General features: G+C 50.7%; 1 protein-coding gene across 26 annotated transcripts in view; it reads right to left on the bottom strand.

The window, feature by feature from the left end:
• Positions 1-18,161, bottom strand: part of LOC108938752 (receptor-type tyrosine-protein phosphatase delta) — a 325,780-nt gene that overhangs the window by 113,433 nt on the left and 194,186 nt on the right. The window contains exon 1 of one of the 26 annotated variants that reach the window (XM_029251987.1): positions 17,031-17,521. The exons of the other annotated variants lie outside the window; for them this stretch is intronic. The gene's annotated coding sequence lies outside the window, so the exon portion shown is untranslated. Of the gene's footprint in view, positions 1-17,030; positions 17,522-18,161 lie in introns of those variants that run through there. 26 annotated transcript variants of the gene reach the window in all.

The raw sequence follows: 18,161 nt of genomic DNA, 5'->3' as shown, positions 1-18,161 counted from the left end.
ATTAGAGGTAACATATTGAGGACAAAACATATTCTGCTGTGAGCGCGTTCACTCCCCACACTGCTCCGCTTATAATGCCCTGTAACACACTTCTGGGGGCAGGGGGTCACGTCGCATGCGTGTTCCTGCGTGTTTCTGCGTTCTACGGCGCTCCCACGCGGACAGACCCCACCTCCCGACGGCTTCTTTCCACGAGGGAATGAGGGCGGAAGCCGTCGGCGTCACATTGTGGGGGAGGGAGGGATGAAGCAACCTTTTTAATTCACACTTACTGCTGCTCGCTCTTAGCAAACTGACCAGGAGCTGCCAGTTGTCGGGGTGTGTGTGCGCGTGTGTGTGTGTGCGTGTGCGCGCGCGCTTCTTGTTCCAATCATATGGGGGGGGAGGGTGGGCCTCTTTGACAGCGCAGGGCTCTCCTGGCCACTACGGTGTCCACTCATCTCCTGGTCACGCTCCCCTAGAAGCTACGCCTGTATGCGGACTTCCAGAGATGCGGTTGCCATGACAACAAGCCCACACTTTCATAATTAGCTTTTGAGACACACGGACCCAAGCGTGGATCGGTATTGACACTATTTCTTTGCATGCATGCCCCGAAGTGAGCTCCCATAGCGTTGTTCTACTTCAAGTATCGCAATGAGTACAATTTCACAAATTAGGCCCGCAGGAGACATAAACATTTCATCTCCGGGGTTAATAATAAGATCTGATGAGTGTAGCAGGTGAATCCAGACTAATCTATTCAACACAAAATATAATCTGTTTTTCCAGGTTAAACTGTGCCAGGGTATTTCCGGTGCTGTAATAATATTACTACAAATTATTACTAGTAAAGGATTAAATAACACAGTTTTATGTGCTTATTAATGCGTAAACAGCATCGAAAATCCCGAACGGGGCCTGTTTTCGTGCGCTCGCTGAAAGGCAGAGTGACACACCTGTGTAACTGGATAGACGCACGAGCCTTTTGTCTGGCCTCAAGCACAGTGACTCATGAAAGAGAAAGCGAGACCCTGACAAATAAATCAATATTGTGCATTTTACAATCATATTCAGTGATTATCGATGAGCCGTGAAACTATTTATTTCAGTGCCACAGCTGCTGTGCGAAACAATTTTCCAAAGGACTCCGAATCGACATTTAAACAGAGAACCTTCCAAATGCAAGGTGACACCTTTAACCACTACGCCACCTGCTGTCCCAAAACCTACATCCTGGCATTAGTGAGTTTCCAGCAAGGATGATGGCGAGGGAACAGAAGGACAGGTGAGAAGCAACCAGACGGATGAACTCAGTCACAGGGACAGTGGACACAGCCCTTTAACGGTAAGGACACGAGTGGAGCGCAGAACTTTTCGGAAGCCTCTGTAAAGGTGGCCAAAAAGAGCCAACATGGACCGAACCACAAGAAAATGTATTGTGAGAACAATGCAATTCTTTCATTATAGAGTCTAATTTAGTTAGCTGTTAAACTGAAATGCACAATCATAAAAATAATAAGTAAATAGATCTAATCTGAGCAAATGAAATGTGATTTGTTTCATGGGGGAAAAACTTTGCATCACTGTCAGACTCATTTCAGCCAACTGGCGCATCTTGAAAAAAATGAAAACCATGAGTAATAAATCCTGCTTTTGGGAAATAATAATAATAATTATGAACAATAATGAACTATCTGTACTACTATTGTCTCTTTTCCATTTTTTTTTTTTTTTACTTCATTACTTTTTATTGATTAATTGATACCCTGCAGTGCACTGGTGTCCTGCTGAGGACATATCCTTGCTTCTTGTGCATCGTGGTTACTGACAGATTAAGAGAATGATTTAGTTTTCATGAATATGATCGTTTATTTCAGTGTGATTACAGTATCTTTCACCATGTTGTATGTGCAGCCTCCTGCAGTTTCCCCTGGGATTAATAAAGATCTCATATATTATTATTATTATTAAACTTTGGGGAGAGATTTCACATAATAATAATAATAATAATAATAATATATGTCCTATGGCTGCAAAGAATCCCCCTGAAGGGAAGAGCTCTCGTGAGGAGATTAGAAAGAAAGAGGAATATCACATGTGAACCCCTCAGCACGACTCCACACTTTGCGCAGGATGCCCAGCCATGCGAGACGGCGCAGTTTACACGAGCTTTTCCAGCGGCTGCGAGTCCTCTTTGTGGGTCTTATCCATTTCTTGTCACTTCGAATTTATCGTACTTCAGTGGATCACACTGAGTGATCCTAAATATAGGGAAGAGGCTGCACTCGGGCCCGAGCTCTGCACGGCACACAAAGGGGCGCATTAGACAGGCTTGGAGAGGAGGGCTAGTTGAGCTCGCAGCCAAATGGGCTCTTATTGGACTTGTGTGTGTGTGTGTGTGTGTGTGTGTGTGTGTGTGTGTGTGCGTGTGTGTGTGTGTGTGTGCGCGCACGCGCTTGGGGAGGGGGCACACACATACTGTCCATATGATGACTCTTTAAACGCATCTGTAAACCCTTTTGTTTGCATGGAAATGGAGAAGACGACACTTGGGCGCCAAACACGTTCCTGATAGAGACGTGTGTTTCTGCATCGCAGGGGCCAATCCCGGTGGGATTCAAATTCACTTCCTGTTTCTGCTTTACCGCTTCCTCCCCATATACTGGCAGCCAGGTGAGGGTGAAGGAGTGGCTCCAGGGACAAAGCGAATCGACAGTGCTAATGAGTGACAGAAGTGTGACTGACACCGCCAGCTGACAAAAGTAGCACAGGGAGTAGCACTGCTGTCTCACAGCGCCTGGGTGTCTGTGTGGAGTTTGCATGTTGTCTGCATGGGTTTCTTCTGGGTGCTCTGGTTTCCTCCCACAGTCCAAAGACATGCTGTTCAGGTTCCCCCATAGTGTGTGTGTGACACAGAGAGTGTGTGTGTGTTCCACTGATGTATAGATGAGTGACCCAGTGTAAGTAGTGTATCTAGCAGTGTAAGTCACCGCAGTGAATAAGGTGTGTGGGCTCATAACACTACATAGAGTTCATTGGAAGTCGCTTTGGAGAAAAGTGTCTGCTAAATAAATAAATGTAAAAGGGAGATCTGCGAACACACACATGCCAACCTAACATAGCCCAAACCCTCCTGCATAAGGCCCCTTTCGATCACCCTGATCGATCAAGCCTAGGGTTTGCGAAACTGTCTTTAAGAGGGTCATGTGTGTTGCTTGCACTGTCCAGCAGGGGGCGAAGCCATTAAACACTGGACCTGCAGCCCTCCTTGCCATAAACCCTCAGGCTGGACCAGGGAGGAGAGCAGTGTGAGCTCACAGATCTGACCCAAACCCCCCCACTGTCTGCCTGTGCTCTTCACGGGTTCAGAAAGCAGAGATTCTCTAGGGGCTCAGAGCACTTGTGTCACATCTTGACCCAAGAGCGCTACACACACCTGGTCTGAAGGTGAGCCGTTTCTACGAAGATGAAAGACGGCTTTTGTGTATTTATGGCTCGTGAGACGAGCGCGTGTCTCTGCGTGCACCGCGATGCGCCGCGGTCACCGGAAGAACCCGCCTCTGCTTCGACTCGCGTCTCAGCTGATGCCACCCAAGCTGGAAGTCATTTTCATGCAAATAATGAGATTGCGTAACTTAAGAGCACAGCAGCGTTTCGGAGAAAATAAATGTAGATATGCGTCGCCGTTTGGACTGCCGGGGAACTGCACGCTGGAAGCGGCACAGGGCCACCGCGGGCACGATGGCGCTGAAAACACTGCTTTGACTCTAAGGGGAATGAAATAATGGCAATAGGAGCCTCCTGTGGAGTAACTTTCATTAAAAAAAAAAAAAAAAAAACCCCACTTTCCAGTGGTTTGGAGCAGGACCCTCAATCGACATCCCCCCACAGTGGCACATTCCAGCAGAGCCTCAGCCCACCACACCGCTGATCTCGGGTACACTCTTTACCTATTTCACGTGTGCACGTGCGCGCGCGCACACACACACACACACACACACACACACACACACACACACACACACACACACACACACACACACACACACAGAGCTGTTAGGCCTGCAGGCTGGGGCAGCGCTTGGAACCGCTGTCAGCATCTATCCAGCAGTCCAGAAAAGTGAGCGAGGAGAGATTTAAAAAAAAAAAGGAACAAGTAGAGAGAAAAGTAGAAAAATAAAAGAAGTGTCCGGCTGTTCCCAGCGACGGGTGTGTGTTGCGCTGGCGGCTGCCAGCTCCGGCTCGCCAAGCGGGACACGAGGAGCCCCTTCTGCGGAGCCGACATGCGTCCCGTCTCGGCCTGCGCTGCTCGGCCACACGGAGCACGACTTCCACGCGAGAGAGGCTGAAATGCGGCGTGCGCAACTTCAAAATGCAAGTATTATAACTTGGCAGGACCCGACCCCCCCCCCCCCCCGCCCCCACTGAGAGGCATTCATGCCACTTCTTATAGTTTTCATTTCCCTTCTGCCTTGTGGGAGCACATTTTCCTGTTTATTTTGCTTGTCAAAGCACTGTGAAGGAAGGAGGCCGACCAGAAATGCCCCCCATCACCAGTTCCAGAACATTTTAAAGGACCAAGAGCAGCACGGGGAAGCACTTCTGGATTTCCCTCCCATCCCCAGACAAACTCCCCAGTAGAGCCCCGTCCACATCCACGTCCACAGGGTCCCGACGGCGTGTCTCTGCAAAGTTTCTGTATCTGCCGTCTCCCACGTGCTCACGTTCACCGTGTCTCGCCGAGGTCCTCCAAACGCACGGATACTTTGATTTCCCCGAATACAATCGCAGAGCCAGATGTGGCAGAAGTGAAAGCAAAGCTTCGCTCAACACAAAACCAGCCTCTTCATATATTTTTTATAAGACGTACAGAATGCGTAATCACTGTCAGCAGTAAAATTTACAGGACAGTATGGTAAAAATACACTTGATTTGCTATAAAATGTGCAGCAGGCTGAGTTCACTATTATACAAAGCTGAGATTTAATTTACATTTACATTTATTCATTTAGCACACGCTTTTGTCCAAAGCGACATACATCTCAGCAAAAGTACAATTTATGCATTACATTGAGAGAAGGAGACATAGCTGCAGAAATGAAAGTCTCAAGCAAACCTAGTTTGTTCCCTACCACTTGCTGCACCGAGGTTCATCGTTCGAGTCGGTGCATAAAACACAGGTTAGACAAATCCCGATATACACACACACACACACCATCTGAAACCGCTTGTCCCATACGGGGTAACGGGCGAGCCGGAGCCTAACCCGGCAACACAGGGCGAGGGGCTAAAGGGGGAGGGGACACACCCAGGACGGGACGCCAGTCCATCGCAAGGCACCCCGAGCGGGACTCGAATCCCAGACCCACCGGAAAGCAGGACTTGGTTAAACCCACTGCGCCACCACGCCCCCCCAAATCCTGATACCCTTCCTCCAATTTTTTTTTTTTTAATATTATAAGATATACAAATAAGCAAGTACAATGCCAAATATGCAGTATACTACACTGGCTGCAAAATATACATTACTCTAGATATTATGTGAAGTGTACGACAGAGTCCGTTATTAAATGCACTGTATACTAGACTGACTGTAAAATATGCAGTACTGATGTTCTTCATGCTCCCAACAGCAAACCCTCCACATGTGCTACTGGTGCAACACTATTATTCCATCCACATATTTTCATACCAACGTGTGCTCCGACAGCGTGTGCTGTCGGAGGGCCAAAGCAACATTTTACAAATGAAATCAGAAAAAAGTGAGCGTTCGACAGAGTTTGAGCGGAACAACAGTTCCGAGAGTTAAACACAAGCGTTGGCAAAGCCCTCCATGACCAGGTGGAATATCGTCTCCGACGGTCACTAAGCGTGTTGATCACGAGGGTGCGTCATTGCCCAGCTCCCGCTATGTCCATTCCTGAAGTTTCCGCTAAAGACACACACGCACGCACACGCACGCACAGAGCACCTGCCCACTGACTTTACGTGCCTTAATGAGAGCTGTCAACAGTCCTCGAACGAATCCGTCACACAATATTCGTGCACAAGCACCACGTACAAGGTGTGCCACCATACAGCCAGGCAAAAATCCGGTAACACCAGCAGCAAACTGCGAACGGCATAGCTTTTCTGTGCTTCTCAGATGGCTGACCGAGAAAAAAAAGAGGCTGGTGTATGGGCAGAGCGTGTGCTGTCGTACCGTGAAACGGAGATCTAACTGCGGATATCGAGCAGGAGATTCGGGAAGTCCGGCTGAAGGACACGGAGGATCAGCGTGGCGGGACCTAAGGTGCTACGAGCATCACGAGGTGACTGGCACTGATCCATGGGCCCGGCCAGGAGACACGCGAGCCGCTTTTGTGTTTGCCCACGTGTATGTTACACAGCAGCCTCATATCCAGCTCGGCAAACAGCTGGAGTAGCTGCCCTTTGACCTCCTCGGCCCTGCGTCTTAAACCTCCCGGTGACCGTAAGTACGGTTTAAACCGGAACGCTTTCGAAAGACAGCTCGTAGCGTAGTGGTTAGAGCTGCTGCCTTTGAACCTCACCTCCTACCTGTAGTACCCTTGAGCAAGGTACTTACCCTCAATCGCTAGAGTAAAACTACCCAGCTGTATAAATGGGTAAGTAACATTTCAAGTTGCTTTGGAGGAAAGTGTCAGCTAAATGAATCAGTGTGCGTGAGGGTGTTACCGAATGCACCGGTAGCTCTTTACCAGACTCCTCGCGTAGCATCAAGAAAAGACCTCCAAAAATAGACAGAGAGGAGGACAGATGGGTGGGTAGGCAGATAAAAAAGGTGTGCTGTGGCAGTGCTGCGGAGTAATAGCCGTTGTGATAAACAAAGCCTTCTAAAAGTCTGACACAAGAAATGTATTCAAACAGCCACCGTCGCCACATCCACAGATCATCTGAAGCCTATGAAGAAAAAGATTCCACGCCAGTCCTTGGGAAAATAGGAGCAGCGATGGAGAAAAGAAAATCAATTTAGAATATTAAACCAAAGAGGGGGAAAGAGCAGTTGGAGAGGAGTGCCGGGGGCGCACAATAAATCAAGGCTGCGTGCCGTGCGCTCGCCTGTCAGCTCCCCTCCCGTCCGCCGGCTCTCATTAGCGGCACAACCTGGGCGGCCCTTCAAAGGCGTCCCCGGCAAACCCCCTTTTGCCGAGTAATCGCACCCGACACCGACGGAGATCAACTCCCGAGGAGGACGAGCGGAAGGAGAACCGTCCTGGACGGGGACGGTGGGAAGGATGAGGACGCTGCGGGTTTCCATCCCGCTGGTCTCGATCCCCCGTCGGCCGGTGTCAGAGGAGCACCGCCCCCGACCTGCCGGGATAAAAACGCGCGCACGCAGGCAACGCAAAGATACACGCAGCCAGCGCGGCTCGTACGCACCTGGGCACGCCGTCACCGTAACCGGTTATGACACGTATCGTCCGCGTATTCCCCGCACCACGAGGTCCCTGCGGACGAGCCGTGCGCACCGTGCCCGTTTCGCACACGGGGACACGACGGGCGGCGTAAGGCGGCGATGGATCCACATTCATTGTGTTCGAGTGTATCGAAATGACTTCGGTGACACAGAACACATAAATACCGCCACCGAAAGCCTGGTGCTTTAACTTAAGCTCTATTTTTATCAACAGCACCCACTGGAGACCATATAAGGGGTATTTCCATCGCGGTACCTGCCACCCACCCCAGACATTTCCTGTAACGGCTACGCAGGTATCACTTCTTCATCTTTCCAGCTGGAGAGACGCACACATCACCACCTCCCAGATGTGGGGAGAGCAAGAGAGAGAGGTTGCGAAGCCCCGGGAGACATCTGGTAGCAGCGAGAGGGACAGAAATACACGCGCGGCCCCTCATTTAAGATGCTGCCACTTATCAGAATAGTTCTGGGTTCCTACCAAAGGAAATCCCCCATGCAGTTTGCATCTCTGCCTCCTAAAAGAAGGAAGCAAAAACTTCCTTGCTGAGACAAACGTAAAGTTGGCAAAGCCCACAGATGCTTCGGGTTCCTCTGCGGCCGTACCACAGGGGCGGAGCCTCCACGCTAAAGAAATTTATAGAGGCCTCCCTATAAATACCCCGGGGGGGAGGGGGTAACCGGAGACGTATTTTCAACACAACTAAATATAAACAACGCATGCCTGCGTTATCTCCTCACATGATGCAATCCCACGGAAATCTTCTGAAACGCTTCTTAAAATATACATGAAAAGAGCAGGGCGGGCACGTGCGCTCCCGCCCGCCCGCCCGCCCGCCTGCCTGCCTCGCACCGATAACACGGACGCGGCCCTCGCCGGTTATCGCAGCCGAACCCCTGCTGCCGCGATGCAGGTCGTCCCCGCGTTCGCCATCGCTCCCACGCATCCTGGCAACGGCTTCCCCGCATAATTGTGCCTGGGAGACGACTTCCGATTGGACGTCAAGTCAAACATCAGCAAAAACCAGGGCTTCCTGTGGCCCTTTTTTCGTCATTTCAATGAGGACACGCCATACATCCAGTGCCATTAATCACCTGACCGGCGCTGGGTCGTGGGGGCCCAGAGGCTATCCCAGAAGCACAGGGTGCGAGGCAGGGCGCAGCCAGGCTGGGACACCAGTCAATCACAGGGCAATCACACACATTTGCTACAGGCAATTTGGTGTCACATTCCACCTGAAACATGTCTTCGAACTGGAGGAGGAAACCAGAGCACCCCGTGAAAGCCACATAGAGAACAAGTGAACTCCACACTGACAGAGCTGGATTTGAACCCATGTCACGAAGCAGGGGCTGTGTGACACCAGCACTACCCGCTGTGCCAGCCTGCCTGTTGAAACACACACACACACACAGAGTCTGAAACCACTTGTCCCGCACAGGGTCACGGCGAGCCGGAACCTAACCCGGCAACACAGGGTATGAGGGGACACACCCCCGGACGGGACGCCAGTCCGTTGCAAGGCACCCCAAGGAGGACTCGAAGCCTGGACCCAGCAGAGAGCAGCACAGGCCAAACCCGCCCCCCGTTGAAACAGGTATGTGGAAATTGGGGGTGGAGGTGGCGGTGGCGGTGTGCTACAAGAGCATTCACTGCACAACTTAATAAATCCATGATGTACAATTAGGCCGAGCAGAGAAGAAGAAGCCAAGTCTTCCCCTTCGACACGAAGGGAGGGCAAGCAGCAGTCATCCAGGTAATGGAGCTGGGACACCGAATGGCAGGGCAACGGCGGAGTGGCAGCTCCCTGAAGAGAAGCGAGTGTGGCACCCGGCACATTCGTCTTGTAATCCGCTCCTCGGGCGCCTCGGCTCTCGCCCGGTACGAGTCGATAGAAAAGAGAGACGGGTCGACCCCCAGCGGGAGCCCGGCAAAGGAGGCGCGATGGAAAGGGGAGGACGCGGCACCGAGCGGCACTCGGAGGCGCGGCCGTCTCGCGGGGGGTGGGGGGAGGTGAGCGGTGAGCGGTGAGCGCCGCCAAGCCCATGGCCATTTTCGCTGGCTGCACAACTTGCTTCCCTCCAAATGGCTGTCATTACAAACCAACATGAAAAGTCATTTTAGTTCCGCCTCACTTCTTCAAAGTGGCCTATAATAATTACTTTGAGAAAAGCCACCGAATGGAATTCAAACTGTGACTCATAACCCTACAATGAACATTCAGAAGAGAAGAAAAAATAAAATAACATCGTGAAGATTAGAGACAGCTCCTGCGAGGCTCTAACCCCGCACATCTTCTTTTCGAGAAACCATCTGGCCGTCCGTGTTTCGCACAATCGCTCCGCGCACGCAGCGGCGTGCGACCCGCGCCGCCCGGCTCGCTGGACAGGGAGCAGGCGAACGAGCCGGAAGACGGTGCTGAAAGAACCTCTTGTTTTAAGATCAAACGACAAAACACGGCACTTCCCAACATCAGCACCTTCGTTCTCTATTACCGTCAAGTGTATAGGCAGGAACCGGGAACGAAGTCCTGCTCCTGCTTCTAGTACCCTTAATCGAGGTACTTGCCCTAAATGGACACAGTAAAAATTACCCTGCCGTAAAACGGGGTAAATCAGTCTAAGCACCTTAGTATGCAAACTTCACAGCGTAAGGTGACTTGAGCAAAGGTATCAGCTGAAATAATTGTTTGTGTTCAATCACTATACAAAGACATATAAACATCCAAATGCCTTTATTGGATTTATCTACATCCAAAGATAAATATTTAAAAGAGCAATTTCTTAGCAATTAAACATTTTTTTCCTTTACAGTTGATTGTATGTATCCTGGGGGGTGCAGTGGCGCAGTGGGTTGGACCGGGTCCTGCTCTTCGGTGGGTCTGGGGTTCGGGTCCCGCTTGGGGTGCCTTGCGATGGACTAGAGTCCCGTCCTGGGTGTGTCCCCTCCCCCTCCGGCCTTTCGCCCTGTGTTGCCGGGTTCGGCTCCGGCTCCCCGCGACCCCATATAGGTCAAGCGGTTTCAGATGATGTGATGTGTGCATGTATCCTGTACAGAAATGGAATTGCGCACGAGCAGATTTTCAGAGCCGCCGGACTTCATTTTTTTCGTCTTAAATTTTCCTGTAATGTTAAGCTTTATTATCTTTACTTTTAAAACCGTAGTCGATATGGAATAAAATACGGTGCTTCGGCTGTATTTCGTTTCGAACCCCGAATCCTGGGAGCCTCCGCTGCTCCGCTTCGCTCCCGCTCACGTGCACTCGAGGCCAAATCAAGAACATGGTCACAGAGCATGTGTGGAATTTCGGGAAAATCTTTATCGTCCTATGAAAGCAAGTTTCCCCTTTCACAGCTCGTGAAAACAGCATCTTTACGTGTTTATGAACAGCGTGTTACTTCAATAAAAAACATACCTGCTAATATAAGGCAGCTGGAATGTTTTACAACAGTCACTCCTCCTGGAGTCACACCACCAAATTGAGTATGGATGTTTCTCTGTGTTAAATCATTTTTCCCCAGGAAATAAATCTGAAAACTGTCATTCTTTAATTGGAATTCCATCAGCCGTGTGAGCGCCATTGTGCGGTAATTTGATAAAGTCGTGTGACCGGAATTCACAACCTGCAGCTACTCTTTTTCGGCGGCTCCCGTAAATTGCCCTCTCTTAAATATCCCTGCCTAAAATTAAAGGCAGAAAGTGGAAAAGGCCCCGAGAGCCGCAGCCCGACGCTGGAATAACGCCCCACCTCCGCCGTCACCTGTCCTTAATAAAACACTACATAAATAAATAAAACTGACAGATACATTTTAGAAGGTGTTGACTTTTCGGGGATCGCGTCGAGGGGACAGTCGCCCCATCTCCACGTCCGCGTCAAACCCCGCGGGGGGTCTGCGGCCAGGGTGACCAGCTGCCGAGGTCCCCAGGTAGAGCCGGCTCAGGGTCACGTGTCGGGCGCCTAGGGGGCGAATTCCGACGAGCCCCGATGGCCCCCCAACGCCCAGACGCCACATGCGCGCAGCTGGTCCCGAGCAGCAGGCGTTCGTCACGCTGGACGAAACCCAGCCTCTCGGGGAAGGACAGCTGCAGAGACGGGCAGCGACGCGGCGACGCGGCGCAGCGCCTGCTCGCCAGCCCACACTGCGCAAAACCGGGAGACGTGAGCCAGTCACCTTTGCGAGGGCGTGAAAGGAAAACGGGTTTGGAGAGAGGTTTGCAGAACCTACGGGAGTAAGTCCTGATGGCGCGCACACACACACACAGAGAAGTGAGCAAGGGTGTCAGTGGTAGCTGGGAGGGGAGTGACTTGACCTCATAAATGATGTTTGTCAATTAATAAGACAGTGGAGTACTTTAAGAGGCAATAAAGACGTGTCAGGACCATCTCCACCGAGCAGATCTGGACAATAAGCCGCGGGTACAGAGGTCGCAGCACGGAGAAATGACGGCGCGGGGAAAGGAACCGGAAACCGGGGCTTCGCTGTGTCGGCTCTCCTGCACGACACAGACACACAAATTGCTACATAATCCATCAAATCACAAAATCATACTGAAGCCCGGTGTCTATGGTGTAACCCATGCCGTTCCCTGGTCCCTGTGGGCCACATGGACAATCTGTGTGGAGTTTGCATGTTCTCCCCGTGTCCTCTGGGTGCTCTGGTTTCCTCCCACTGTCCAAAGACATCCCGTTCACGTTCACCCATAGTGTGTGAGTGACAGAGAAAGTGCGTTCCACTGATGTATGGATGAGTGAACCAGTGTAAGTAGTGTATCTAGCAGTGTAAGTCACCATGGTGAATAAGGTATGTGGGCTCAAAACACTACATAGTATCCACTGGAAGTCGCTTTGGAGAAAAGTGTCTGCTAAATAAATAAATGTAAATGTAAGATGCCCGGCTGTCAAACCCAAACGGCGTCTTACGAGGCAAACAGAGGCTGCAGCTGTTCTCAGGGGTGGGGAATATTTTAAATTGCATGCACTTTTATTTAACCTTTAATATCGGACTCCACATATTTTTATCTCACTTATTTATTTTATTATGTATTTTATCCTATCTTCATCAATATATATTCCTCAAATTTCTGCAGTATGTTTCTAATTTCGACTTTATTTGTATTGCCTTATTTATCTGTACTGCGGACAGCCGGAAAAGCATTTCACTGCACGTCGTACTAAGGATGGCTGTGTATGTGACAAATAAAAACTGAACTTTTTAATTCTCACGAGCTGCTCATGTTATTGTCTGACAGGGAGCCCCAGTGAAGCCTTAAGGCCTTTTGTTGTCCAGCAGACGGTCAGTCCCCTCGCAGCAACGATCAGTCCAGGATCCCAGAGCCGAAGGACCGTCGCCGGACAGCTGCTCCTGTCACCCTGTAACCCTCTGCGATGGTTCCTGACTCACAGCTGGGACGCAGCACATCGAGAGCGAGAAATGCGATGGCAATAGCACATCCGACAAACCATTTATAAAGGTTTTAATTCCCTTTGCAGCACCGAGCGCGGTTTTGCGAGCACGGAGCTGCGTTTCATAAAACGGGAAACGCAAAGTCACACGCTGTCACCGGGCCAGTAATATTTCTGCAGCGCAAACACCGAGAAGGAGCGAAATGAGCGAAACGGGCGTGCGTCAAATCGCAGGAGCGCAGCAAAAACCGAAAAATGCGCCTCGCTGTTGGGGTCGATGCGAGAAAATGTGATGGAAATCACACCGTCTTCACTTGAGCTGCTCCACATCCACGCAAAGATGAGGCCTTTTTTTTTTTTTTTTTAAAAATCCTTTTTGTTGAGGATCGTAGAGAATATTGGTGGTCTTGGTAGCTCGGGTAGATGGTTGAGGCGTTCGGTTGTTCGGAACAACCGAACACCTCATCCTTTTTGTTTTATAAATCACTGAAAATTTATGACGAGACATATTTAAAAAGACTGACTTTGTTCTCGGATGCAAGCATCTGTTTGCCAGCGCTTTTCCCCCTTTGTCAAATCAGCTTTGTCTTCCACCTGGAAAGCAAGACTTCCACAAGAGGGGAGAGAGAAGGAACATCTGCAGACAAATAGTAAAAAAAAAAAAAAAGAAAAGAAATCCACCTCTCTTTTCTCCTTTTACCATAAAACACTTTGGATCTGAAGCTGAATCAAAAGCAGACAAAGGCACACGCGACACAACGTGTGGAAATGAACGAGGGAACAGTTAACCCTTGGTGAGCTCCACGTAAGCGACGTTCACTTGCTGGCGGAGCATCTTAGCAGCCGCGGGTTCTTTTAGTTCCGATCTCTCGGTCTGACGGCACCAAACAGGAACGTAATACCCCACTGAATACTTCCGACAAACGCAGCTCATTTCACACCTGAAATGATGACCGTCTCCGAAATCCAACTGTAAAATCCCTGCACGTTTCCACAGGAGCAGCTGAGGAATTTAATGTCAATGACAGACGCCCAGAAGTTTAACACTTCTTGCAACAGCAGGCTGGGCCTTCTCACATTTTCAATAATATTTCATGCAGTACAATATAAAAAAAGAAAAAAAAAAATCAAGGAGTGAAAAAGTCTCCTATTTATTAGGCTCGAAGGCAGTGTTTTCTGGGGCTGCTGTCGCAGCAGCGCAATTGGAAATCGAACGGCCAGTAATGTGAGCGAAACGGCTCCAATTGCTGCGAGTCAAATTGGGGAACCGCTACTTGATTGAACTGGAATGTGTAAAACACGCGCGGGAAGGTTCGGCCGCGAGAGCCGAGCCTCGTAGCCCACAAAGTGCTTAGTGTGGGGAAAGGCGGGGGGCGCTCAAGCACGGTGCGCGCACGTCCTTACACAGCGCTTACAGGGCACTTTGAACACCTCCCCGAGCCTCCCTCGATCCCTCCCTCCCTCCCTCCCTCGGCTGCGCGAGCCCGCTGACCTGACCTTCAGTGCACCACAAGCCATGGAATGCGGCGCCCGTGTGTGTGCGTGCATGTGTGTGTGCGTGTGTGTGGGAATGCACGGTTAAGACTGAGCCTTGGGAATGAGCAGGATGAAAAAGCACAAAAAAGGCAACAGAACTATTCATTGTTCCCCACAGGAGGGCTGCGCTGCTCCCTCATCCAAAGCTGGACGAAACCTAAAAGAAAATACCACAAATAACTCACTACATTTACATAACGCATATAAAGAAGATTAGAACTTAGACATAAACACACAGTATCAATAACTGTGTATCCAGTGCACAGGCACGGTGCTGCACAGTCGATTCTGGAAGTTATGAGAGGTTGCAGCACGGACACCAGTCCATCGCAGCGCAATCTCACACACGCATACGCAGACACACACAGACACAAAGGGCAATTGAGAGCTACCAGTTTACCTGAAACACGTCTTTGAACTGTGGGAGGAAACCAGAGCACCTGGAAGAAACCCGCATGAAGATGAAAAAAATGTGCTCATTCCGCCCAGACTGAGCTGGATTCCAGCCGACATCCGAACCCACAGCCTCGGAGCTGTGAGGCACCAGTGCTACCCGCTGGGCCACCGTGGCACACAAGAACAGGAAAGTCCATTAACATTAAGAGATCTCTTCAGCGTTCTTGCGCTCTTTGGTGTACAATTGTACACTCCACGCCGCTGGCTCCGTTGCGGTCGGGGGCTGCGTAAGGGACGTCACACACTATCTATTATAGGTCCTGCTGTTGTGCCTCCACAAGCTACTAAAGAAAAGAGTCACAATCAGAGTGTGCACATGGTCGGGACCGTCTTGTTGACAGGACCAGGAAACAGCGGACGTGCACAGAGCAACACCGGGTGCCCAAGTCTGGAGCCCCAGCAGCGGAGGGATGTGGCGTTTCTGCAGATCCTGAAGGCCCCTAGTGGCAAACAGGGATGGAGGAGCTTGAGAAAGAGGCTCCGTCTCACAGCGCCTCAGTCCACATCAGCGCCTTCCCGGGAAAACAGCCCCGCAAGGAGGAGGATCGCTTCCACACAGCACCGTCCCTTGCGTCCCCTGCCTCGCTCTCAGCCCTCACACGCTGACCACGGCACCTCCGCTTATGACTTTCACAGTTCAGTCTGAAACGTGGGATGTGATCTGGCACCGGAGCGCTGAGCCCAGTGGCTGGAGCAGAGTCGACGCGCAGCTACAGATCCGCACAAAGACAGACGGTCCGACCCGGTCGACGGCAAACCAGACACACACCTCTGTCACACTCCTCCAAGTTCTCACAACAATACCAACATCACACATACATTTATTAATATTCACGGATCAGCTGGGATCGTGTGTCTAGTAAGAAATAACAATAACTATACATAGCTTATGTATAAATAGGCTTCCAAATGGTATTCTGTGACACGCAGTTTATCACAAAGAGCAGCAATCTCCCAAACAAGAAGGTGCAGGAATAGAGTAAAACATTAGTGTAAAGGCAGAATTAAGTCCTCATTTACATGGAAACGTATCCATCGCATTCAGGCAACAATATCGAAGGTGGAAGCGAATTAAAGACCAGTTCATGACACCCCCCTGAGCTGTAGTGTGTGTGCGGAAGGTCCGGCCCCAAACAGGACAAAATAAGACAATAACTTGATGTGTGACAGTCAGCATGTGCAGGGGCACCTTGTGCTTTACATTTTAAATCTTTTTTTTTTTACACTATTCACTCAGGATTTTCTGAGATGCCAGGAGAAGGAGTGTGGTATGATGGCCACATTACATTACCATCACAATAAGTGTGTGTGAATGAGATGATGGATCTTCACAATAACCTGAAGAGATGGACGAATAGAGCCCGAAAGGCCAAACAATAGTCTTCCTCTCTTGTTTATGATTTTTGATAATGTCAATGTTGTTGGTACAACGGGCTCCGGACCCCGTCGGTGTGGATGGAGGGACGTTGTATCCCTCCCTGTCCGCGATCAATCATCCGTGATCATCATGATGATCTTGACCCTCACAGACGACCTAACTTCGCTCTTACGGGCTGTAAATAAACCACGCCAGTGGTGTTCGGTTCGTTCCCTCGACATGCTCAGCGTCCTCACACGGGCACCACTGTCTGTCACTGTCACAAAGTGCGGAGCGGCTCCGTGGCGGGAGCGTCTCCGCAGCGTCAGTCAGGGCAACAAAGTATCGATACTGGCGCGCGCGCGCGCTCCCCGTGCGAAGGAAGGGTCCGCGGTGGGTGTTCGCGGTGCGCCGCCGTGTGTGTGTGTGTGTGTGTGTGTGTGAGACTGTGTGTGTGCGATTCGGTTGTTAAGCTGTTGTTCGGTGTTCGCACACAAACATACCGCGCACGCCCGCTTTGCGAGGACCCCCGTTGAAATCTGTCCCAGTTCAAAAGAAAAGCCCTTTCTTTCAGCCAGACGACAAGTTATTAAAAATTATAATATCATGACATACGCCGACACTGCGTGTTACACTCTACTATTGTCATCCGTCCCGTGCGCAGCGTAGGTAGCGCTTCTCTCTCTCTCTGTTCTTTTTATTTGTTGCATTACGTGTCATGTGTTACGTACAGAGCATGCCATGATGGTGTGCGTGTCTTACACACGTCGAACGATCACATTCGGGAGGTTTGCTTTCGGACAGAGAACTTTAATGTGACAGCGCTGGGTTTCACCGCGTTTCCTACTCTGCTTACCTGCCTTAAATCATGGTCCCGTCCTTCCTTCTGCACGCTGAACTGCTCGACTCTCTTTTATTACATCCACAGTGGCGGCTGCAGCCGTGCCGGAGACAATAATCCAGCGTCCCGGGAGCGGAGAGAGCGGAGCGTCGGTCGGTGACTCGGTGACTCGGTGACTCGTTGGTCCTCGCGCTGCTCCTCTTAGTCTTAGTCTTTGTCCTCCTCCTCCTCAGTCCTCTGATCTGACTGATCTGATGTGTCCGCTCCTCCTCAGTTTCTCTCTACCGCCGACCGACCGCTTTTCTCCGGCGAGGAGCGGAGGAGCTCGGGGCACACACAGGACTCGAGGAGATGATGATGATGAAGAAGACGACGACAACGATGAAGAGAGCTGGTATTTCCCCGACGGTCGGAGCGCTCGCACAAGTCAAGTCATTACCCGACGCGCGGCGGCGACGGCGGTGGCGGTGCGGGGCGGTGTGCGCGCGCACACGGTGCTCTCCAGGCGACAGCCGAACACGAACTGCGCGCTGCGCGCCGAGCCGATCTCCGGCAGACCGAGGGGATGGGGTGACGTCACTCACTCCCCCAAATCAACTCTCTCCAGTGTTAAAGTCTCACTACGGCGGAGCGCCGTCGGTGTCACAGCGCAGTCAAAGGACGGCGGGTTCGAATTCCACCTTCTGCTGTAGTACTACTTTGATCGAGGTATTGATACGGTAAGAATACTTCCGTACAAATGGGTAAATCAGGGCCAAGTAGCTGAGTGTTCAAAGCTAACACATCATGTGGTATATGTAACTTTGAGGAAAGAGTTCACGTAATAATAATAATTATAGTAATAACAACAACAACAAAGAGCTGCCCTCCAGCAGACTGAGGCAAAGAGGATGATGTCACTAATTTCCCCAAATTAAGTCCCTGCTGCCTTTAATGTCCTTCAACAAGGGGAACTCTGATGAATGGAGTCCAAATGACCCCTGTCTAGGACCGCTGTTGGAAGCTGTGGTTGGACGGCAGTCGGTGTCTTTCATAGCGCTAACCGAGAAGTCATCGGTCCGCACAGATGGTAAACAAGCTGTCAGCTTGCAGAAGCGGAGTCATCAGCAATTACTAGTATGGAGAAGTCCAGATGTGGCAGGGATT

The sequence above is a fragment of the Scleropages formosus genome, chromosome 5 (assembly GCF_900964775.1).
Source record: "Scleropages formosus chromosome 5, fSclFor1.1, whole genome shotgun sequence".
Classification (NCBI taxonomy): domain Eukaryota; kingdom Metazoa; phylum Chordata; class Actinopteri; order Osteoglossiformes; family Osteoglossidae; genus Scleropages; species Scleropages formosus.
The sequence above is the reverse complement of the archived record's forward strand: the minus strand, read 5'-3'. Positions and strand labels throughout refer to the sequence as shown.